Source organism: Equus asinus, chromosome 12 (genome assembly GCF_041296235.1).
Source record: "Equus asinus isolate D_3611 breed Donkey chromosome 12, EquAss-T2T_v2, whole genome shotgun sequence".
NCBI classification, from domain to species: Eukaryota; Metazoa; Chordata; class Mammalia; order Perissodactyla; family Equidae; genus Equus; species Equus asinus.
The window spans coordinates 71,921,883-71,947,183 of record NC_091801.1 but is presented as its reverse complement, the minus strand read 5'-3'; the positions used below and the strand labels follow the sequence as shown (position 1 = coordinate 71,947,183).

Below are 25,301 nucleotides of genomic sequence, written 5' to 3'. Positions count from 1 at the left end.
GCCCATCCCGGATGCAGGCCAAAGACGGGCCAGGCTTTCATAGCAGAGATGAAAGGCAGGGGAGCTGTGTGCACGAGGTCTGAACAAATGTCAACTGCTTTCATCAGGAAAACCCAAAATTACCCACTCTTACACACAGTCTTTCATCTCCTACAGGGCAAGCAGAGGCTGCTTATTAGAAAAGCTGCCTTGTCCACAATCTCCCTTGAGGGGGATGGGGCCGAGGGGCGCATGCCAGCGTCACCCTCAGAATCACTACACTGCCCCACTCTGAGGGGTGGAGCGGCCATCAGAAACACAGGCTCCACTCTGCCCTTTGCCACAGGACGCTGACGAGCCAGACAGAGAGGAGGTCTGTCCACACCGGCCGCCACCGCTGCACAGGGAGGGGACTGCCAACAGACAGCCGTCCCCAGAGCGGGCTGCAGGAGCGCCGGGCCAGCCAAGCCACCATGCACGCCTCCCACACACAGCCTGCAGCCCCAGGAAATGGAGGTTTGAGACCGCAAGCATAAATGTACAGGAGGGCTGACCGGCCCCTCTATTTCTTCCCTCTTTTTTTCTCTCTCTCTTTTCCAGCAAAGCCAGCAATTGAGAACTCCACATGACAGATTCCTGTGGCTAAAAGGGGCCTCTTGAGGTCATCGACCCTGTTCCCCCACATCAAGACAAGCCTGTCCTGAAGCTACTGCAGAGGCTGGCCACAGTCCTCATTACAGGATCTGGAGGAGAGGCTGCCACCTCCTTTGTTGCTACCAGGGCAGCCTCGCCTTCTGTATCACAGCACTCGTGACATTTAATTTTCCTCTTTTAGTCCAATATCTGTGTCCTGGCTCATGACTGTGAGCGCCTAAGGCGAGGGACCCTGTTGTAATCTTCTCTGTATCTTCAGAACTTAGCATAATTCCTGGTCCAGTGGGGCTACTTAGTAAATGATGGTGGGTGGGTGGATGAGTGGATGAGTGGACAGGTGCATAGATGAGTGTGTGGATTAGTAAATGTGGGTGGGTGGATGGACAGATGGGTGGGTGAGTGGATAGGTGTATAGATGAGTGGGTGGATGGGTGGGTGGATAGATGGGTGGGTGGGTGAATGGGTGAATGGATAGGTGTATAGATGAATGGGCGGATGGGTGGGTGGGTGGGTGGATGGATGGATGGATAGGTGGGAAGATGGGTGGGTGGATAGGTGTGTAGATAAGTAGATAGGCATATAGATGAGTGGGTGGTTGGGTAGATGGGTGAATGGGTGAGTGGATAGGTGTATAGATGGATGGATGGGTGGGTGGGTGGGTGGATGGATGGATGAATAGGTGGGAGGGTAGATGAAGGAGGGGTAAGTGGATAGATGGATGGAGGTACAGGCTAAAAAGGGAAAGAGAGACAGAAGATGGTTGCTGTTAGGAGCTATCAAACACACCCCCTTTAGACTGCCAGAATCATGGAACTTTGAGGCCAAAAGGGACTTGAGAGTTCCTCTAAGTCTCACCCCTACTCCTTATTTTGCAGACGTGGAAACTAACATTCCTACCCGAGCTGCTGTGTCCGAGGTCACAGGACTGAGGGTGAGTGAATCCATACCAGCACCCAGGGCTCTGGGCAGCCTCAGTCGGAAAGGAGACGTGGTGATCCCTCCTCCTATCAGAACAAAAATGACACCCACACTCCGACTCATGCAGAGTGGCACTGCCTCTTACTCCCACCCGTGAAGCTTCAGCTACGTGCCCTAAAACTGTGATGGAACCAAGAGGAAGAGAGGCACGGGGAAGAAGGAGTGTCAGTCTCCCGTGGGCATAAGGAAGCTTAAGGCGACAGCCCAGCGAGTGCCCACCAGGAGGGCCAGTGCTCCTGCTTCGGCCCTGATCACACGCCTCTTCAGGGGGAGCGGGGAGCAAAGCTGAGCATTTTCATCTTCCTCCATCCCATCTTCCTGCCGTAATTCCTGCTATGAGAGAAAAGGCAGCCAAAATCCAGAGACCAGAATGAAATGGCCCATTTCCAGCTCGGTTATGGAGCATACAGATGAATCAGTCACAACTATTTCCTGATAGTCTGCTGTGCGTTCAGGCCTGGGACGAGCACAGACCCAGGACAATTCAAAATCTAGATCCTGGACCAAACCTACAATTCAGGTCTCTAACTGCCGACTGCTCATTCATTCTCTCATTCATGTAACAAATCACAGCTGAGCACTGGCCACATGCCCTGGGCTAGGTTTTGGAATTTGGGTCCATTCTCTGCCGAGTACGCAGGAAGCTTGAACCTGACTGTGAGCAGTGATCATCCCCATCACTGGTGTCCACATGGTGCTTTTCCATTCTCAAAGCATCTGTCCAAACACAGATGCATTCAACCCCCACAACGACCCCAGGGAAGACAGCAGGGAGTGTTCTCAAGCTTTCCCACTGTACATTTAGGGAAACCGAGGTACCGAGGGTTTGAGACTTACCCATGATCATACAGCAGAACGGTGACTCAAACCCTCCTCTTCTGTTTTCTTTTGGGTACAAATCCCTGTGAGAGACATGAGGAGTCTGTGTCAGGAAAAGATCCCAGTAGGCAGGGGTGGCCAGAGTGGACTGGACAGCGGAGGACGTGGATATGGGGAAAACAAAAGGCAGGTGGCTCCTGAAAGGACACGGAGCGGAGCTCCTCTAGCTCAGTGTGAGGCATCCACAGGGCTGGGCACAGTTCTTGACGTGAACGGAGAATCTAAACCAAAGCGAGAGCCTTGTATGTTGCTGAGGAGGAGGAGGAGGGTGGAAAAGCGATCAGCTCTGAGTCAGACAAACCCTGGTTGTGCTTCTGTCTGTGCCATTATAAACTGTGTGCCCTAACTGAGCCTTGACTTTCTCATCTGTAAAGCGGGACTAATGGGGTCCATTCCATCTCTACAGAATTCAGTGGGATTAAGGGTCAGACACAGTGGCGTGAAGTGAGTGCCCCACATCTCTCTTGTTACCTAAGGGAACCTGCAATGCCACCATGTTTGTTTGCTTGTTTTGCTTGAGGTGAAATTCACATGAAATAAAATTAACCATTTGAAAGTATACAATTCAGCAGTATTTAGTACATTCCCAAGGTAGTACAAGTCATCGCCTCTATCTAGTTCCAAAACATTTTCATCGCCCAAAACAAAACTGCATACCCATTAAGCAGTTACTTCTCATCGCCTCCCACCCCTGGCAACCACCAATCTGCATTGTCTCTACGGATTTACCAATTCTGGATACTTCATAAAAATGGAATCATACCATATGTGACCTTTTGTGACTGGCTTCTTTCACCTAGCATAATGTTCTCAAGGTTCATCCATGTTGTAGCAGGCATCAGTGCTTCATCCCTTTTTACAGCTGAAAATATTCCATTGTGTGTATGCATACATATACACATATATACACACATTATACATATATAATACATACACACACACTCCGCACTTTATTTATCCATTCATTTCATTCATTGATGGGACACTTGAGTTGTTTCCACCTTCTATTGTGAAGAATGCTGCTACAAACAGTTGCGTACAAACTTCTGTGTCAACATGTTTTAAATTCTCTTAGGTATACACCTAGGAGTGCAATTGCTGGGTCGTATAGTAATTCTATATTTAACTTTTTGAGGAACCACCAAACTATTTTCCACAGTGGCTGCACAATTTTATATTCCACCAGCAATGCACAGGGTTCCAATTTCTCCACATCCTCGCAAACCTTTATGATTCTGTTTTTTTGATTATCGTCTTCCTAGTAGGTATGAAGGTATAGCACTTGGTCCTGATGTACATTTCCCTAGGGACTACTGATGTTGAGCATCTTTTCATGTGCTTGCTGGCCATTTGCATACTTTCTCCAGAGAAAGGTATATTCAAGTTCTTCGCTCATTTTTAAATTGGGTTGTCTGTCTTTTTGTTGTTGAGACCTCTGCGGTTTTGGAGCAAGGGTGTGGCAAACTCCTATGGTGCCTCAAGACGACTGATCTGGTGGTGATGGGCACCAGAGATGGCCAAGGGCTGGGGCAAGGGTCCGGCACGCAGGCCGAGAGCAGACAATCAGCCCTGTGTGTGACCCCAGTCTCCACTCAGACAGGCTGCTGGAGGCTCTGGAAAATGTCCGAGGAGAGGAAAGACATGATTGAAATGGGCTGGGAAGTGGGACCTGTGAGGAAGGTCAGAGGGGGACGAGAGCAGGAAACACTGGATGATTTAATACCCTAACAGCGGCCTGGAGCGGCTGAGTAGGAGATTTCAAGGCATCAGCAGCCAGCTGTTTTCCATTTCCACCACAGATAGCGAGGAGGAAATGTGCACAGCGGGGGAGAGGGCTGGGAGCAGAAGGAAGTGCTTCCGTACTGGAGAGCTTCATGAGGCCCCGAACCCGGCAGAATCTGCCCACTCCGGGCACGGAACACAGACCACCCATGGGGCAGACTGGACCCATGCAAGCAGCAAGCAGTGCCCCGACTGGGTCTCAGGCTTAACCGCTGCCATTCCCCATCAAAACTCCTCCTTCACCAAAGAGGTGGGAGTGGCTGCAGGCGCACATGGCCCGACATTCACCTTGATGCGCCCCCCGGCTTCCCAGCACTGAGGGGCACACACCAGGCCAAGTTCAATGGAGGACGTTTTCTGGTCATCCTAGGTACCAAGGGGATCCTGGTGCTGGGGAGCAGATGTGAGGAGGACACCGTGCCTGACCCTGAGGGGTTCGGGCTGAGAGGGAGGATTCTGGGGACACCATCCCCTCCAAACCAGAGGAAACCCAGGCCCCCTGGGGCCACCTGCATAGAAAGGCCAGCTGCACGAAGTGACATGAGCTGAGTCTCCAAGTTGGCAAGAAAGGAGGAGGGGATACAAGAGTGACCGTATACCCAGAGTCAGTGGACCTGGGTTCAATCGTAATGCCACTATTTACAACTTGTTGAATTCTGGCGAATTCCTTAAGGGCTCAGAGCCTTTCTTCCTCATCCATGACAATGAGGATGGTCACGCTTCTCCACTAGGACATTGTGGGATAACATGGGGGGGACCAGCTCCAGATGTGGTTGTCCTTCCCTCAGAGGAGTGCCATACCCATCAGGAGCTTATCTTTATGAGCTGGGCAGCCTCTCCCTGGCTTCAAATCCCCACTTGGCCACTTACTTGCTGAGGGATCTTGGGCAGATTACTTTACTCCTCTGAGCCTTATTTTCCCCGTCTGTAAAATGGGAGTGGTGATAATAGCACCAATCACGTAGGGTAGTTGTGTGGGTTGCATGAGTTAACACCTGTAAACCACTTAGAGGCAGGCAGGGAATTGCTCAAAATACAGCTAGCTATTACATTTATAGAAGCAACAATAAAACAAACAACCTTCCTCCAAACGGTCTGTGTTTAGTACGGATTTCCACACAGCCAGCTGAATGCCAGCTCTGAATGCTCAAACTGCAGGGTCACAGGACTTTAAAACAGGGGGATCCAAGGAAACTGACCTCCTCTCACGGGAGTGAGGAGCCGGCCCACAGGCTCGCCTCACCAGGGGCCATTCAAATCCAGGTCGCCTCCAAAGGCCAGTTACGCGCCCCTGCCCCGTCCCCACCCACCCACTTCCCCGCGCGGAGCCGCGCCCACTCTTTATCCACCATGAACCAAGCACCACCCTTACCCTGCGGTGAGCTTCAGTTAAAACAGTTTATGGAAAGAAAGACTTTCTGTCTTTGCCTAAGATAAGGTGAGTCTGAGACCCAGGAGGAGCCAGGATGTCACGGCAGCACAGACCCCCCGACACGCCAGAGGAATCCTCAGTTTCCCCGGGCATGGCAGAGCGGGACAAGCATGCTCTCACATGCGGCTGGCCTTAGGCTCTGGTTCTCTGGCTATGCCTTCGGGCAACTTCCTTAAGCTCCCTGGGCCTCAGTTTCCTCATCTGTAAAATAGGGAACACACAGAGGATGTAGTGATAAGAAATAAGGAGCCCCATACAGCGTCTCCTCCAGGGGGCTTCACAGTGGCTGGAGGGATCACTCTTGGGTCCACAGCTCCGGGCTGAGCCCTGGGAGCCCTTGTAAGGCCGGGAGGTGAAGTGTAGGGAGTGGGGAGCAGCAGCTGCTGGGCTCTGCTGTGCGCTCGGAGAAACTGTGTTCAGGAGACTCCGGTCTGCAGCATTGCCAGAGAGAGCTCCCAAACAGATACGCTTGGACTCAGTCAACTGACATGGGCCCACGAGAGCAACGTCCAGAACAGAGGAATGTGGCTGGAAACAAGAGGGAGCAGTTACCAAGAGGAGCTGGCCAGAGGCTGGAAACAAAAGTGGGAGGTCCCCCAGTTGTGGGAATCCTGCCTCTCCAGCCTCCTCTGCATCCCTGGCGGAAGACGAGATGAGGGTCAGGGGTCCAATGTGCCCTGGACACTGAGCACAGGCCCTGGGACTGACAAACTGTGGGAGGCTGAAGGAGAGCCCACAGCCCTATCCCTTCCCAGACCCTGAACTGTGGTGTCTTTGTCACAGCTTCCGCAAGCGAGCCTGACCCACCCACAGGAATGCCTTACGATGATGCTCTCTATTGCCTTTCACCACACACACACACACACTCACACTCTCTCTCTCTCCACATCCCCTTCAGGCAGGCTAGTACAGTGGTTAACAGCATTGGCTCTGAAGCCAGACAGCTGAGGCTGGAATACCAACACAACCACTTATAGCTGCGTGACCTCAGACACTGTACTCAGTCTCTCTGATCCTCCACTTTTCTCATTTGTAGAATGGGGCTAATTATAGCTCTTCATCTCCCAGGACAACTGCAGGAATTAAATTATATAACAGATGAGGCCTAATCACATTGCCCAGGACTTAATAAGCACTGGCTGAGTGTCAGACTTGACTATTAGCTACTAATCTAATTATTACCATCAGGAAGTCATTTAATTTCACTGATCTGACTGGTGCAGGCTTCATGGATCGTCAGTCTGACAGAGGTTTACCAGCATAACAAGACAGTTAAGAACAGAGGGAGGAATGAGTATTCCTGGCTGCCTTGCTCAGTGACGATCATTTCAGGTCAGGATTTCACACGGGCCCCACAGAACAGAGGTTCTCATGCCCAGCTTGCAGGTGAGGACACCAAAGTTCAGAGAGGCCCAGGCACTAGAGCTGGGTTCCAAAGCTAGTAACTTGGTTAAGGAAGAAAAACAAGCTTCAAAAGCGTCACCCATTTTCTCCACTTTTCATCACTCCACACCAGTATTGCTCACATTTTGCAGCTGGGGAAACTGAGGCTCAGAGAAGTACCTGGTCTAGGGTCACATGCTAGGGAAGTAAGAAAGCCATGATTCAAACGCAGGCCTGGGGCCGGCCCGGTGGTACAATGGTTAAGTTCGCACGTCCCGCTCTGGCAGCCCAGGGTTCGCCGGTTCAGATCCCGGGTGTGGACAGGGCACTGCTTGGCAAGCCATGCTGTGGTAGGCGTCCCACATATAAAGTAGAGGAACATGGGCACGGATGTTAGCTCAGGGCCAGGCTTCCTCAGCAAAAAAGAGGAGGATTGGCAGCAGATGTTAGCTCAGGGCTGATCTTCCTCAAAAAAGAAAATGCAGGCCTTCTCACGCTGAGACACTTCACTTTAAACACTGTCTTCTACTCTTTCTTGGTGGTTTCACTGGATTTAGGGAGCAGGAGGCACGTCTTTCTAGTCCCTACCCTGAGAACACAGCAGACATCCACATCCATTCACTGACTACCTGAGAGATCCTATCTCAAGGTCCCAGACGATGGGGATTTTTCACCAGAGTCCCACCCCAAGCTAAAAACTGGGCACGGGACCCTAAAGGATGGAGGGATGCGAACGTGTGCACAAGGATGAGGACCGACGTTCCAAACCGCTGACCACCTTGAAAACACGAAGGCCAGGATGCCCGAAAACGACCGTGTGGAAGACCGAAATCTGGCTGTGTTTCATGGAGTCATCGCCTCAACAGATTACCCAGAGAAAGAAAGGAAAAAAGGGCAAATTCCAAAAAGATGAGGCAGCCACAACATGAAGATAGAGAATGGCATGAAGGATGCCTGGCCACAGTATAAGTGAAATGGAATTTCCTCCTTAGTCACTGGAAGGCACAGGAACTCAACTCCAGGCAAGGGAGGCCACTCGAGCCACGTGAATCGGCCCCTTGTTCGCTGTTGGGAGAGGAACTTAATCTGGAAGAAGCTGGGTGTGGAATGTGCACATTCCTGTCCCGCTCTTCCTTTTCCGCAGCTGCCACCCCTCTCCCAGCCCTGCCCCATCCCCTCCTCACAGCCTCCATAAAACCTGGGCTCTTGGAAAACCCAAAATCCACAATCACTAGGATGATAACTTAGAAAGCAAAGTCCTTTGAAATGGCAAGGACTTGGTGGAAAAACATGAAGATTTCACATTATCTTTCTGCAGCCCGGGCTTCCTGACCCAAATCTGGTCATTTGAGTGGCCGTGTAATAATCCAGGAATCTGTCCACAAGACGGTCTGAGTTGTTTGTAGTGGTTTCCTCCTTCCCACCAGCCCTGCCTGTTCTGCCCCGTCTCCCCTATGACCACCAGGCCAGTGTCCACCCAGCAAGCCAACAGAGCTGGCACATAACTTCCTGTCATCCCGCAGAGCGCGGGCCGGCCTGCGGGCTATGACTTCCGGAGACACCGCAGAAGCACAACGAGGACTGTAAATATAGCGGGCTAGTGTCACTTCCCTCAGGCTCAAAGATCCAGCCACCCCCTGCCCCCGTGGGGCACCCTCTGTCCATCTGGGATCAGAGTCCTGGCATTTAGTGCAATGCGTTTGACATTTCTGGGGTAGGGAGCAGGCAGCCTGGGGAACGTGGTCAGGAGTCCGAGGAAGCTTGGGAGGAAGCTTGCTAGCGTAATGTCTGATGGCTCTGAGCCTTCGTTTTCACACCTGTGAGAAGAGGATCGGAAAACATTTAGCCCTTGGGATTGCTATGAGAATTATTAAATCTTGGCACCTAGGAGGCATTGAATAAAGGGAAACGAATACACAAGAACTGTGCCATCAATCCCAACCCATCGACACCCCCTATGACACCATGCTCAAGACCTTAACTTCTCACAGAATGGATGGGAACAAGACTAAAACGTCCCACCACAGAAGCCTCAGGAAAGCACAGGCTCCTCCAGGCAGCAAAACAGAGGCCCCTCCTCACACCTCTGTCATCCCAACTCCCGGGAGCACAGGACACCAGACAGGTGTCCACAAGCCATTTCTCACCCACTCATCACACCAAAGGGGTACAGCCTGCTCAGACCAGGCCTGAAGTTCCCCTCATTTTCCCTTTGCCATTATCTTTGTTGCTATCTAAATGTTTATCATCCGCAGGAAGATGCAAAATGTCACTGCTGTGTGAATTCAAAATGCAATGTGGACTGGAAACCTCAAAGCATTTGGAGGTACTTATTTTAGGGCTAACCAGAGAGCAAATGCAGCCCGAGGAACGGCTTAATGAACCCCGCAAGCAGCAGCCAGGCGTTTCTCCCTATCTCGCTCTGCCTCTCAAGGCTCTTGTGGGAAGGAGAACGTAACCCAGGCGGTCATTAGGTCCATCCACAAAGGCAGAGTGGAAAGGCGTTCCCACTGGGAGGAAGAAGGGCCCAGCTCACGCAACGAACTGATGGCGTGACGGTCAGCAAGTTCCTGACCCTCTAGAAATCATCCTGAGGTCATTTATAAAGTGGTGGCCAGAATGAGGACCAGGCTTCACCGAACACTTGGTGTGTGTTGGGCACTGTGCTAAATGCATCACTATAATATCTCGTTCAAGCCTCAAAACCTCCTTACCCAGAGGCTGTCTTAGTCCACTGAGGATGCTGTAACAACATACCACAGCCAGGAGCTTAAACAACAGACATTTACTTCTCGCAGTTCTGCAGGCTGCGGAGTCCAAGACCAAGGTGCTAGCAGATTTGGTTCTTGCTAGAAGCCGGCTTCTTGGCTCGTAGGCAGCCGCCTTCTCGCTGTGTGCTCACGCATCCGCCCCTTGGCATGTGTGCATAAAAAGAGAGAGATATCCCTGTCCTCTTCTTCTCAGAAGGGCACTAATCCCACCGTGGGGGCCTCACCCTCATGACCTCATCTAAACCTAATCACCTCCCAAAGGTCCCCCTCCAAGTGCCATCACATTGGGGGTTACGGCTTCAACCTATGAATTTTGGAAAGACCCAGACATTCAACCACAAACAAGGACTATTATGACCCCACTTCACAGATGGGGAGACTGAGGTCAAGAGACATTAAATAATTTGCCCAAGGCCACACATCTAGCAAACGGCAGAGCCAGGAGTCAAACCAGGCTCCCTGAAGCCAATGCACTCTGTTGCATATGAAGTGACAGAAAAGGCTTAGACTGTGACACCAGTAGGGCCTCGATTTCTCAGCATGGTGCCCGGTACTCAGTCGGTGCTCGGCAAGCATCAGTTGAATGGAGAGATGACCAATGACCTTGCGAACCTTCCAGAGCTGTTGTAAGGATTAGATGATGCCACAAATGAGAACCGCTAGCACTGTAGGAACTCAAGAGATGCATCCCCTGGAGGAATTCTATCCTCCAGGTAAGGTGGCCCCTGGACATCACCCTCAGGGCACCATGTGAGAGGTCTGCACCCCTGAAACCAATCAGGTCCCAGCAGAGACAGCAACACTCGGCACACCAAAGAGCAGGTAGGAGGCGCCAGCGTCCATACGACAAAGCAGGAGATGGAGAGCACGTGCCCACCAGACAGCACAACATGATCAAGTCCCAGACAGCAGCTGGGCCCGTCAAATTCCTAACCATCCACCTGAGCACTTGTGCGTGTGGCCTGGGGAAGAACAAGGGGGTGAAGGAAACTTTTTCCCACAGAAGCCAGGCACCCAGAAGCACCCACAGGACTTTACCAGGCCAGGGCTCTACAGACACAGGAAACAGCCTGGCCCCAACGTGCTTGGGCTGGGGAAGTGGATGCCAGGTCCCAACCTCATGCTGCCCTCAGGCTGCTTCTTGTACCTGGGACCCGTGCAGGCAGACAGGGACCCAGCCTCAGAAGGGCTGAGGGCTCGATTTAATGCTATGCTGTCACCATCTAGAAATTCTTAATCATTCAGAACAAGGGAGTCTGCATTTCATTTTGCACTGAGCTCCACATATTATGTAGCTGGTCCTGCCTACCATGGAGCTGACAGGGCCAACCGCCTCGCCTCACCGGCATTGGTCCCCTCAGAATTAAACTGCGGGGACGAGGGTGGCCTCCGAGCTGCCGAAGCTGGCCGGGGCCACGTGTGTTCAGCACTTGATGAGCGTGAGCTTCCCTCCCCCTAACTACTGAGGGCCTCAGTCTGCTGCCTGAGAAATGGGGTTATTGTCTCAGGCGCTGGCTACTCCATGGGTGTTTTGAGGGCCCAAAAAGGTCAGAGGTGGCCACACAGCACAGAATGATGGGTGCTGACATCATCACCATCATCATGATCATCATTATCACCATCACCACCATCACCACCACCACCACCATGAAACAGTGAGCTAGCCACAGAAGGAGTAGCATCATTTGGGGACCCAAGTGTTGTATTGGGGGAAGGTATCAAACACTGCATTTGAACCAATGTCCGCCCTCTCCTGGCACCAACCTGCAAAACTAGACAACGCAAAAGAGGAAAAAAATCCTCAAATCCCCACGGTGCAACCACAGGGAAAATATTGCCGAGATTCCTGGCCTTTCCCTACTTTGCACCAAAGACAGGCCGTAAACTCCTTGAGGACAGAAAACAGGGCATCGCCTCGGGAGCCACTTCCATGGCCTGCGGCCTCGCACAATGACCCGCGCGCAGCTGGAGCCGAACAAACACTGTGACCGCTCTGACAATGCTGTGTGAGCCGTCAAAATGCTTGAACCTCAGGGCATAACGTAACTCATAGGTGGGGTGACCACCACCCTGGTCTGCTCAGGACTGAGGGGCTCCCAGGAGGTGAGACTTTCAGCGCTGAACCCAGGAAAGTCCCAGAACAACCAGGACAAGCTGGTCACCCTACTCACAGGAGCTATTATTATTACAAAGGGTACCAGGGGTTGCTCTCCCGTGGAGCGTTATGGGACTTTTTTCCACCATCTATACATTTTTACACATTTCACAGTTTCTCCAAAGACCTGGCATTCGTTTTATCATCAGGAAAAATGCTTATGAAGAAAAAAAGGCTTTTTCATAGTATATACACAATTATTCTCCCATTACCCAACCCCAATTTTCCATTTCTAATCATATTTTTAGAAAGAAAAAAAACCTCTCAAACGTTGTGTTCAATCTTCTCATTCTCGTGTTTCTCTCAGCTGTTTCACAGCACACATCTTCCTTCTAGCAATTTCATCTCTGGACAGTCTATAAACTGCTGCTCCAGCCCTCCTCCTCTGCTTCAACTCTCCTGAGCTGCAGGCTTTGCTGGAAACCCTGGCTGAGACTGGCTCCCAGAGTAGTCATGGTGACTCTCCGTCCCCCACGATGGGGACATTGTGTAGCCAGCGGCTCAGCAAGGGTGGGGCGGACTTCACCCAGCTCTGGCTCTCAGTCCAGCACCCGTGTCCCCCTCAGCTCTCCACACCCACACAAACTCAGCTTCATCCAGTTCCCCAAAGGCCACCCAGGAATGGTTTCTGAACCCTTTGTGTCCAGCCTAGTGACATCCATCTGGGCTTAGACACCTCTGCCGGCCCCTTCAGAGTATCCTTTCAGCACCAATTTCTCCACTACGCCCACTCCCTTGTTCTCTCTGCTGAGCAAGCACTGCTTCGGCAGAGGGCCACCCGGGCACCGCTCCTTCCGCACACGGACCCTGGTCCTGCCCTCGGTGCCCGCCTCACCTCCTTCCAGAATTCATCCCATTCAAGCACGTAATGAGCTGGAACAGGTGCCAGGCACTGCCGATCCAACTCAGGAATACAGCATCACATCCGTCCTCAAGGAGTTCACAGGCTCTCGGGAGACACCCAGTAAACAGATCATCCCAGCGGAACAGCAGCGTGGCCCCTCTGCCAAGTGTGCACACTGTGACAGTGTGCACTCTCTGGTCATTGTGCCCAAGGGGACACCCCCACATGCACCTGGAGATGTGTGAAAGGAAGCACAGCCAACACTAGCTACAACAGCACAAACCTGCAAGCAACCCAAAATGCACCACGAGCGGCATGAAGGAACGAACCCAACAGCAGCATCACCCAAACATAACAGGGAAGGAAAAGAGCAAAGTGCAGTCACCAGATGCCTAGGATATGCCACCCCACATGAACTTTAAAACACACAAAACGGTACTACAAATAGCCACCAAAGAGATTTGTAGTAAAAGTGTAAGAACATAATCTATGAGTCCAAATTCAGGAAGTACTTCTATGAAGGGAAGGAAAGAGAATGGGAGAAGAGGGACCACGGACTTCCACTTTATCTCTAATTTTTTTCTTTATTTCTTCCAAAGCAATGATGCAAAGGAAACAGTCACATCATTTAACATTTGCTAATCCTGGAGGCAGGAAGTGGGGGTTTGTTAAATGACCCTTTGTGGCTTCTTGCTTTTTGTGTTTTCAGATCTGGACGATTCACATTGTGCAAAGAAATGACCCCAAAGCTCAACAGCAGATTCTGGAATCCGGTAAGTTGCTCTGAAGGACAGTGGAAAGCAGAGAGTTGGGGACACTCACAGGATGCCCGGAGTTCCAGGACTTTAAAGGGAGGCAGGGTGCTTGCATCTTGAACACGCCTCAGCAGTCTTGTGCTGCCTGGCCTTAAACCTTGAGAAATGTGCTGCACGCCATCACCTCTGCCACCTCCACGCTCCTTCCCCAAGGAATCAGGCTCAGCCATCACGCCTGACTGTGAAGGCAGCCCTACACAGCCACATCGTCTGGCCATTTTGTCCTCTCACCAAGCATGTGAGGGCCACAAGGCAAGGACCGCCACCTCATTGAAAGATGAGGAGCTGGAGCCTCAGAGAAGTCCCAAGAAGGGCCCGAGCTGACTCACTCAACAACTGGAAAAATAAGACAGTCACAAAACCAATCTGACTCGCAAATCTGGCTTAGATTCAGAGTTCACTGTGTGTCACGTTCGGAGTCAGGGAACCAAAAACCGACCAGGTTTTACATCTCAGGTCATCTAACTTTCACAAAAACTTGGCTTCACAGAGGAGGAAACAAAGGCCCAGAGAGGCCAAGTGTCCCACCCAAGATCACACAGCCAGTAAGCCCCGGCACTTACATGGTCCCGGATTTTCTAACACGCCCCGACAACCTCCCCAGAGTGTTTCTCCATCAGGAAAATTCTGTTTGTGATGAGCATCCTCTTGTTCCTTGAACATGCAACAAGGAGTTTCCAGGGCCCCAGGGGAGCAGGAATCTGGGAGCCTGTCCTGGCTAATGTTTATTTGTTTATGTCATCGCCTCCCGCTAAACGCAATGCCGAACCTCTGAGTGACTCACAGACCTTACCATGAGCAGCTGCTCTTCAAAGAGAGCCAGATAAGGCTCCATGGGGGAGAGAGGGGTAGAGGCAGTTCCTAGTAATCAGCTGGAACTGACCTCTCTCCCCAGAACCCCCACCCCATGTGGAGTCAGAGATGGTGGCAGATAGATAGATGGGAAGACCCCCCACCCCAGGGACTGCCCAGCAGAACCAGCTATCAGCGCGACCAACACTTTGCCAAGACAAAGAAAGGGGGACGAAGCCTCCCCATCCCCCACCGCAGGAAATAATCCACTTCCCGGAGAGCAGCCAGGGCAGACGGGACTCACGCTCACGGCCAAGGCCATGCAGCTCCTGGCGGGCCCACCACAGCCCCCCGAGACCCGCAGTGGCAGACACAGACCGTGCCTGCGCATCTGCCTGGGACGAGCCCACCCAGGGCAGCCCATCCATCCTGGCAGTTTTACCGCCCAGCTCTGGCCTCCCACATCCTAAGCCATGGCACTTCACAGCCTCGCTCTGATCTCCAGAGTTTTTCCTGAAGGTTCCAAGAGCCAGAAACAGAGACTGTATCTTGAAACTGTATCAGTCAACAAAGGCCCGTCCTCTTCACCTGACCCCACCAGTCCTACTGAATGGACCTCTTAGGTCCCAAGGTCAGAACAATGAAAAAAAGTTTCCTTTTTTGTATGTTTAAGGCAACTGGTTCTTCTTTCCCAGTTCTCACACAGCCCCTGGCTCAGCCCCTCTTCTGGACAGCTGAGAATCACGCCCCAACTTTTTCACATATCCCCCCTTCTCCCAAGATGGCCCGCCGTGCCCCCAGGCTTGTTCCTGGTGCCTCCCTCGTGTTAACCAGGCACCATGGGGAAGAGGCTCAAACTCACCCACCTTGCCCCAGGATTCCAGCAGCCAAGGCCCCGGTCCCACCCCACGGCTTGAGAGATCTTTTGCTATAAACCTTTCATTGCCTCCAAACGCTCAGGGATAACACGGGTCGGAGGAGGGGTGGCAGGTCAAACAGAGACCCTCCTGGAACCTGCCCCTTTCATTAACTCTGGAATTCCAGAGGCCAGTGTTTTCTCAAGCCCTGAACAAGCAACCAGGAGGAGGGGCCTGTAATCCTCCCAGCCACAGGCTCCAGCTGGAAAAGCCAGGACACAGCTTCCTGAGATGAAAGAGGGGGGAGGCCAGCAGCCACCAGACCCCCATGGGGAGGAACTAACGCTGAAAGAGCAGATACCAGCTGGCCACACTCGGGTAAGAACTTAAGAACTGGAGATTCAGCAGTCTTACGGTTCCGATTTTGCAGATGAAGCAAGCAAGGCTCAGAGAGTTGAGGAATTAGAGCAAGGTCACACAGCTGTGAAACAGCAAAGCTTCAAAATCTGGTTGTGTTTCACTGCAAAAACCACACTCTTCCAATAATTGCAGGTGTTGGTCAAAGGGGGCAAGGATCTCATATGAGGTTCCCGGCCACCCTGAGATGGAGAACCCTGAGCGGCTGTGTCTGGAGCTCAGGCCCGGCACTCAAATGAGCATTGAGGGCTGTGTGTAATTCAGGGACTACACAGAGCAGCCAACACTGAGAACACTCTGATCTGACATCCCTAAATCATCACTGAGTGACCCCTTACCAATGCAGCAACCCCTGCCAAAGCCCACATGCCTTCAGGTTTTATCGTGGGTCAACATCAGAGGCCGGACACAGTAAGTCCTCAATAAAGCTTTGCTAAATAAATGGCAAAGGAACTAGCAGTGTGAAGCCCTTTTTCTGTATTTTCCCTAAAACCCCAAGGAAAGCACTGACCTTATGCTGCTTAACAAGCCTCGGATAAAGACTACATCGTGTAACAAATTTTTTTCAGTGTTTATGATCCAGGAAGTTTCTCTCTTTCAAAAACAAACAGGTTCCCTCCATTTAGATCAAAGGGCACACTATGGCCTAGGGGCCCATTACGGTTGTTATAAATAAAGTTTTATTGGAACACGGCCACGCCCATTCATTTACATATCAGCTTTGGCTGCTTTCCAGACACAAAGGCAGGACTGACCAATGGCGACACAACCATATGGCCCACAGAGCCGAAAATATTTACTATCTGGCCCATGACAGAAAAAGTCAGCCAATCCTTGATTGAGACACAAATATAACCCATTCAGCGTGTTGTGCTAATGAGGAAACTCAGAGCTAAATTAATGTTAAATTTTAGTAACTCAGTGACCCTCAGTATTCTTTATCTCTACATGCCTATATGTTTTAATCTTCTAATTCCATTTTAACATTTTATTTAAAAAGAGCTATATTCCAGGGGTGCCTATTATATGTCAGGCATTGAATTAGGCCCTTCAATATGTGCTCTTACTTAACTCTCACAATAAACCCTTGGAGTAGGTTATATCGTCCCCTGTTTATTGAGGCGAAATGAATGAAAAAATGAGTGAATGAGTCATCAATTGATTGCAGAGTGGGAATATTTACTACTCCATCATTCAGTCTCAGTAATAGAGGGGTTGATTGGAAAACTTGGGATGCCCTATATATATAACAGAGTTGGCAGGGCCGAGACGAGTAGCCGCTGTCAACTGGAGCAGAATTACCGGATTATAAAGCACTATCGTCCTGGGATCCTTTCTGTTTTCAATCTAGCTCCAGACTGAGCTGTGCAGCCACTTCCTCACGACTCTCCTGGATTTAGGGAGGACCACGGTGGACTCAATGCGCAGCATGACGCAGGACACACCTACTCTGGTCACAGGCTGTGACACTGTCCCCAGCGATGTGGCCAGAGCCACACAGCCAAAGGAACAGACCACAGTCAAAGCAAGGACCTGCACTCCAAATTCAGCCCTCTTCAGGAGGGCTATGTCCATTTGTTGCCACCTTAATATTTTTGCAAAACTGACCTATCCTTTTAACTTAAATATCTACATCCTAAGTAGTAATATCTACAAAATCACAAGTCTCCTGTGCCAAGGATGATCTTTTTCTAATTCAAGTTAAAGTAAATATGAAAAAAGTATTTTTTTTTTTTAAAGTTTGACCCGTATAACCTAAAATCATCTTGCACCTGGCATCACACACGCAGAGAACCACTGGCGGAGCAGGAATAGGGAGGCTGAAGGCCGACAGATTGGCGTGCACACACCAGCTTCTCCGCTCTCTCCAGAGATGAGCGTGGCAGTTTTCTGGATCTCTCTGAACCTCAGTTTCTTCATATGTAAAAAGAGGGCCACACCCACCTCGCCAGGTTGGAAGGTTAACCAGGGACATTCCAAGTGTTCGTAAACACCAGCCATTAAGCAAGCCCATGACTGTTCACTGAGAGCCCCTGGTCTCCAGACTTGGCCTGGAGAATGAGTCACAGCCCTTCTCTCATGGTAACCCTGTGCAGACTCCAGGGGAGCCAGGCACTCCTATTGGGGCACTAAGCCATCTCTGGGAACGCTGGCTGGTGTGTGTGTGTAGGTGAGGGGGCAGCACTGTCTCCCTCAGCCCAGGGCTAGAGTGTGTGCTCTCTATCACCAACAGGGGCCCATCAGTTAAAAGAAATTACAGATAAGGCCTGCTCTAGCAGCAGGCTGGGCAAACAGGCTCAAAGAGAAATGGGTTCTTCCAACCAGCTAAAGGCAGACTTGTGAGATGAAGAGATTAGGCCAAGTTCCTGTGCCATAAGCAGAAATGCAAACTGCCTGAGCAATTGCAAGGAGAAACTGCAGGAGCCAACTTGGACCCAGGAGATAGCAGCATTAGCGGCAGCACCAGTAACCCCAGCAGCAGTGGCAGCAGCACCACGACCAGGACCACCAGCATCAGTAGCGTCAATACCAGGAGAAGCACCACGACCATCAACATCACCACCAAATCAAGACCACCAACAAACACCACCAGTAGCAGCAGCAGCACCAGGACCAGGAGCACCAGCATTACCACCACCACAACCATCACCACCAGTAGCACCAGCAACAGCAGCAGCATCAAGTCCAGCACCACCAGTACCATTAGTACCAGCAGCACTACCACCAGGACCAGGAGCATCTGCACCAGCACTACCAGCACCACCAACACCACCAGCACCAGGACCAGCAGCAACACCAGTAGCATCAGTAGCAGCACCACCACCAGCACTACCCTCCATCTAACTAATGAGTCCAGGGGCCACTGGGTCTGGTTTGCCCAGCACCCTCCTAGTTTACACCCTGCTGTCCCGGAGCCAGTGTCACAGTGCTCCTTTCACTCTCAAGTGTCCCAGCTTAGAAGAGAAATTAGACAGTTTCCCTATCACTGAGGGTACAAAGGCCCAGAGACGGGAGGCGATCAGCTCGAGGTCACAGAGTCACTGGGGGAGCAAGAAGGGAGTAGAAGTTGCATCTCTCAGCTCCGGGCTGTGTGGCCCAGTGGCTCTGGAATCAGAGAGAACTGTGTTCAGATACTGCCTGTGTGCCCTGGGGAGACCTGCTTTGCCTCTCTGTGCTCCAGATACTTCAACACTACAAATGACCACAATAATAGTGCCCACTCCATAGGTCTGGTCTGGGGCTGGAATGGAATCACGTCTGCCACATGCCCTGCACAGAGCGTGGCGTAATAAATGGCGATCATTCCTGCATCAGTGTCGACAGAGTGCAATCTCACAGATGCAGGGCAGGTGCTCCGAGCTGCCAGAAAGGAGGGGAAGTATGAGTCTTATTTCTCGCCATGACCATTCTGTGTCTTCTGGTGCCCAAGCCCACCCTCGCCCTCCCGGGAGGAGCAGGAGATAACCAGGACCACCACAATGGGGTTGTTTGAGGGAGTAACTGATAAAAGGAGAAAGAGCAGGGCTGTGGGCCTTGTGATAAGTGAGATACAGCTGCCACAGCGGGAGGGTGGGAAGAGATGGCAAGAAGAGGTGCGAGAGGCCCAGGAAGGCAGAAGGGAAGGGGCAGACCTGTGCCCTGGGCTCCCCCACTCACTTTCCTAGCTGAGCCCCTCACGTCCCCAGAACAGTTCTGCTCACCACAGCAAGCCTAGCCAAAGCCCCCAGCCCTCCAAGTCTCCCTGGAGCCTCCAGAGCCCCTCCCTGCCCTGCTCGGACACAGTACACTGTGCTGCAAATCCCTCCTCACCGAGGGCACAGGCTCCTTGAAGACCCTGAGCCTCACGGGGGTGGACCACGATCCCAACCCCACTTCATCCCAGGGCCAAGCACGGCACCTGCCTCCTCCACAAGGTAGGGGACAGAGTGCTTACTGAAAGTCTCTCTCTCCCAAAGGACCAAGTGGGCACCCAGCTCTAAGGACCCCAAGAGCATTCCACAGCAGGCAGTGCTACACACACACACACACACACACCCTCTCAGCTTCCTGCTCTGCCTTCTCTTGGATAAACAACCTTGGCGGGGCCGGGCCGCTGGCGCAGCAGTTAAGTGCACACATTCCAATTCGGGGTTCACCAGTTCGGATCCCAGGTGCAGACATGGCACCACTTGGCAGGCCATGATGCATCAGGCGTCCCACATATAAAGTAGAGGAAGATGGGCATGGATGTTAGCTCAGGGCCAGTCTTCCTCAGCACAAAGAGGAGGATTGGTGGCAGATGTTAGCTCAGGGCTAATCTTCCTCAAAAAAAAATAAATAAAAAATAATTTAAAAAAATAAATAAACAACCTTGGGTAAGTTACATGGTCCCTCAAAGCCTCAAAGTTGTCAACTATAAAACGGACACACCATTGCCCACCTAGTGGAACTGCTGGGCTGATTAAGGTACACAGATGCTCAAAAAGAGAGTGTTTCCCCATGAACAAAAAGAAAAGACAACCCACCAACTGGGAGAAAATATTTGCAAACCATATATCCCACAAGGGGTTAATTTTCAAAATATAGAAAGAACACATACAACTTAACAGCAAAACAAACAACCAGATCAAAAAATGGGCAGAGGCTATGAACAGACATTTTTCCAAAGATATACAGATGGCCAAGGGCACATGAAAAGATATTCAACATCACTAATTATTAGGGAAATGCAAATCAAAACTACAATGAGATATCACCTAACAGCCATTAGAATGGCTATAATCACCAAGACAAAAACTAAGAAACATTGGAGAGGATGTGGAGAAAAGGGAACACTCCTACCCTGCTGGTGAGAATGCAAACTGGTGCAGCCACTACAGAAAACAGTATGGAGATTTCTCAAAAAGTTAAAAATAGAAATACCAAATGATCCAGCTATCCCAAGATGTGGAAAAAATCCAAGTGCCCATCGACTGATGAATGGCTAAGGAAGATGTGGTATATACATATATATATATACACACAATGGAATACCACCCAGCCGTAAAAAAAGACAAAATAGTCCCACTCGCAACAACACGGATGGACCTTGAGGGTATTATGTAAAGTGAAGTAAGTCAGAGAAAGACAAATACTGCATGATTTCATTCACATGTGGAAGTTAAACACACAGATAAAGAGAAACAGATAAGTGGTTACCAGAGGGGAAGGAGGTTTGGGGGTGGGTGAAGGGGTAGAGGGGCGCATATATATGGTGATGGATAAAAACTGACTATTGGTGGTAAGCACGACGCAGTCTAAACAGAAACTGATAAATAATAATGTATACCTGAAATTACACAATGTTATAAACCATTATGACTTCAATAAAGTAATCAGGAAAAAAAGGGAGTGTTTCCCTTTTGTCTGCTGTTTTCAGGGAAGCTGAAAGAAAACCACTAAAAGTCATCATGTGATCTGATCAACTACGATGCAATAAGATGCCTACTGTGTGCTTAGCCTGTGAGCAAGACAAACATGTTTCCTGATTTCACAGAGAGTACCTTCTAGTATGGGAGAAAGACAAGAAATCAAATACTTTGCATAAATGAAGAGAATATTACACCACATCTAGGAGCTGTGAACAAGAACAGTGTGGAACAACCAGAGGGACAGTATTTGCATTGAAAGGTCAGGGAAAGTCTCGCTGAGAAATGCCATCGGGCATGAGCGGAACTGGGAACTCAACCAAATCACAGCCCAGGCCCCACCCCAAGAGCGGTCCTGGCAGCCAAGTGCCAGGTGGCCCCAGGTGACCTGAGCACTCGGGGCACTGGCTGTTGGAGCTGACACTCTCCTGTGGATGGCACAACACTAAGGCAACATCCCTCAGAGCCACCAACCTCACAGCTGCCAAGTCAGGACCCAGGGGGCCAGTCGTTCTGCTCGCCAACTGCAGAACCACACCAGGCCTTGGCTGCCAAGTCCGAGTCCGGCTGCTCTCGCCATCGTGCTGACAGGAGGCTCCTTTCCCTCGCCTGCTGTTGACCTGCCACTCAGCCTCCCCACAGGCGCCAGGGACTGTGACCTTTGATCAACTGTCCACACCAACCAGCAGTGCCAAGTTCAATGTCCAGCACAGCCCACTGGCTCTGCTCAAAAACACTTTCAAAGCCCAAGCCATGCCCCTCCTTCCCAGAAGTCTTCCTTCCACCAACAGTGACCTACTACGTGCTGAGTGACAGCTGTATGCCAGGCACGAAGCCAGTGTCGGCACACGAGTGACTATTTTGTGATCCTCAACACCAATCCTGTAAAGGACAATAACACGTCGCCTCCATGGAATAAAAGGACAAGGAACCCAGCAGTCACTTGCCCACATCACATAGTGGATACAGGTAGGAGATTGAAACCCAGGCCCCACCAGCTCCACAGGTACTGGCTGACATTCCATTGCTCGTTTCTAGCTGTAAGCACAGAGCCAAGAAACTATCTCCTCATGCGTACTTTCACTACTGACTCTTCGGCGTCTTAATTCATTAACAATCATGCCTTAACGCACCCTTTCTGCAGCAGGACACACTACGTGCCAGGCACCACGCTGTGTTCCAGACACAAAGCCACATGGAAGAGGCCCCAGCCGTCAAGCCACTTACGGTCTGGGAGACAGAGACAGACACGTGAACCAGGAAAATCAGTAAAGGGGGACAGGCACACACGTCAATACAGGGAACAGTGGCAGCTCCCATGAGGGACTTTCCCATTTCCATCTGTCTCCCCCAAACCCCCAGCACCGTGCCAGACATAAAGAGCAAGCTCATGAGACGCCAGCCTCTTTTGAGAGCCGGCCACGTCACAGTGACCTCTCTACCACCAGCCAGGCCAGCGTCACCTAAAGCTGGGGTGAACGCTTGATGGAACACGCATGAGATGTGTGCACACGAGATGTGTGACGGGACTTACGTTTCATAGGGAGCCCCCAAGGGAGCTGGCATGGACCCAACCAAACATTTCAGTCCGAGAGAAGGACAGAGAGCTCAGTCCTCTGTCCCCCACAGGCGTCCAGGCTGCAGGAATCCACAAGGCGCTCAGCCGGGGCCTTCCTTAAAACCACCTTCAGCATCCAGAAATGTGCCGGGATACTTAATTCCAGAGAATGCGTCCACCAGCGTGATCCCCCAGGCGGCCGAGTATCACTGTAAATCCACAGGGCTCCAAAAATCCTTGAACGAAGCTGCATGCAGCTGACGGGCGCAGCCAGCATGGCAGGCATCTTTTTAATTTCTTTCTGGTCAAAAGATCAGGCCTGGGGACAGGAAGAAAGAAAAATCAATCTTGTTACAATCACGGACCGAGAGCAGTCGTCAGTTACTCTCCCTTCCTTATATTTGACCCTAATATATTTAGACGGGAACTCACTAAAAATAATGCCCTATAGCTCTGGTACCCAAATTCAGGTCAGGGGGGAGACAGGGGGGCCTCAGGAGAGTGTCGCCTCCCACAGGCAGAACTTTCGACTGCTTAGAGCTCCTCAGAACTACCCTGGGAGAGCAGAGGGAGCTGAGGTACGTCCGTCCATCATGAAGATGAGAAGAGAAGGTTCCTGAAAGGTTAGGTGGCTGGCTTCGGATGTTCACAGCACGGCCAGGCCTGGCAGGCAGCCCTGACTCCCCTGTGGGGCTGAGGTCCCTGTTGTGAGCTCAGGGGGTTTGGGGTCAGCTGGTAGGAAGTCGTTCTTTGTTTAGTTTCTTTTTAAACACAGCCACAGAGCCCTGGCATCGCTCCAGGCCTCGTCGGGTACTGCGAGCTTCTTCAGGGCAGGGCCGGCACCCATTCCTCTTTTACTCATTCATTCGGCAATTACTGAGTGCCTACCAGGGCCCCAGGGCTGCTCCAGCTATAGGGGGAGACATTTGTCTCCCCAACCTGGTGAACTTAAACCATTTTAAAGATAACCGAAGAACACATCGATATACAATGCACAGGGCCTGACGTCCCACAGCCACCACCCACCGGATGATAACAGCAACGGCCCTTTGGGAAGCCTCTTACTCTGCTGAAAGCTCTGGCTCCCATCTGATTCAACCCCCCAACCACCCTGAGACTCCTGCCCCCTTTTTCCAGATAAGGACACAGGACCCAGACGACTACCTTGCTTCAAACCGCAAAGAGTGGAGCCCAACTCTGAGACCAGACAGTCTCTCTCCTGAGTCTGCGCCCTGATCCCACCTCTCTGCGTTGCTAGTGACAAAGGCTGACTAGGAATGGCTGTAGCTAAAACTAACCTGCAGGCATTTCACACGCAAAGAATCCTCATTTAATCCTCACACAACTCTATATCTTCTAAACTATTCTTGTCCAATTTTAGTGATGAGAAAGCTGAGGCCCAGACAAGTTAAGCAACTTTTCCCAGGTCACACAGCTAAAGAATTACAGAACAGGGGTTTGAAATCAGTTAGTCTGGCTCCAAAGCCCATGAGCTTGACCATTACACCAACTATCATCAACAGCAACCATTGCTGCAATAACAAATTGTCAAACAGTTAATGGTATAAAACAAGGTAAATTCACTATCTTACAGTTCTGGAGGTTAGAAGTGCAACACAGGTCTCACAGAGCTAAAAGCAAGGTGTTGGCAGGCTGTATTCCTTGTGGAAGCTCTAAGAAGAATCTGTTTCCTTGGCTTTTCCACCTACTAGAGGCTGCTCTCGGATGCCTGAGCTTACATCCCTTCCTTCATCTTCAAATACAGCAACATAGCATCTCTCTGCCCTGCTTCCAGCCTCACATCTCCTTCTCTGATGGACCCACCTCCCTCCCTCCCATACCTTTAAGGACCCCGGAGATTACCCTGGCGCCACCCAGATGACCCACGATAATCTCTCTATCACAAGGTCCTGAACCTTAATCATATCTGCAAAGTCCCTTTTGACATGTAAAGTAACATATTCACATAGTTCTGGAGACTAGGACACGGACATCTTCGGGGTGGCCATTACCCTGTCTATCATAGCAACCACGCCAGAGAGCACAGATCCTCTGAAGTATTTTTCTTGACTAGGAGTCACAGCTCACAGGTGAGCTCCCTTTATCCCATGTAAACCCACCTGACACAGCTTTTAGAAGAACCCAAGAGAAAGATGGGCTCAGAAGGAAGCTTAAGTGTCTAAATGTCAGCCCCTAAGAGAGAAGCACAGGATAGCAGCTAAAACATTAAAGTCTAAAGTCAAACTACCAAATTTTGTAGTTATGTTACTCTGGAGAAATATTTTTAACCCTTAGTTTCTTCATCTGTAAAATGGGGGTAAATCATTTCTACTTGCCTCATAGAACTGCTGTGAGGCTGACACGGAATAATCACCATAAAGCACTGAGCGTGTTGCCGGGCGCATATTATGAGTGCCACAGCAGCCATTATTTTATGCATCAAATGGAACAGGTCTCCCTCAAGTCTGTCCTTTAGTACGGTCTGTCCCAGGGTGCCTCACACATGTCCCTCTTTCATCCTCGGCTCCTACAGCAACCAGAAGGAGCTGCCAGCCCCAGGAAGCAGCCCAGGAGCAGCATCGCACCAGAACGTCAGGACCGGAGTCCTGTCGGCTGAG

General features: G+C 51.0%; 1 long non-coding RNA gene across 7 annotated transcripts in view; it reads right to left on the bottom strand.

Moving 5' to 3' along the window:
- LOC106824820 (uncharacterized) overlaps nt 1-25,301 on the bottom strand; it is a 454,906-nt gene that overhangs the window by 362,790 nt on the left and 66,815 nt on the right. For all 7 annotated transcript variants that reach the window (XR_011493359.1, XR_011493365.1, XR_011493361.1 and 4 more), the window contains exons 4-5: nt 22,660-23,002; nt 2,449-2,513 (exon numbers count right to left, since the gene is read on the bottom strand). This is a non-coding gene — a long non-coding RNA (uncharacterized lncRNA). The remainder of the gene's footprint in view (nt 1-2,448; nt 2,514-22,659; nt 23,003-25,301) is intronic.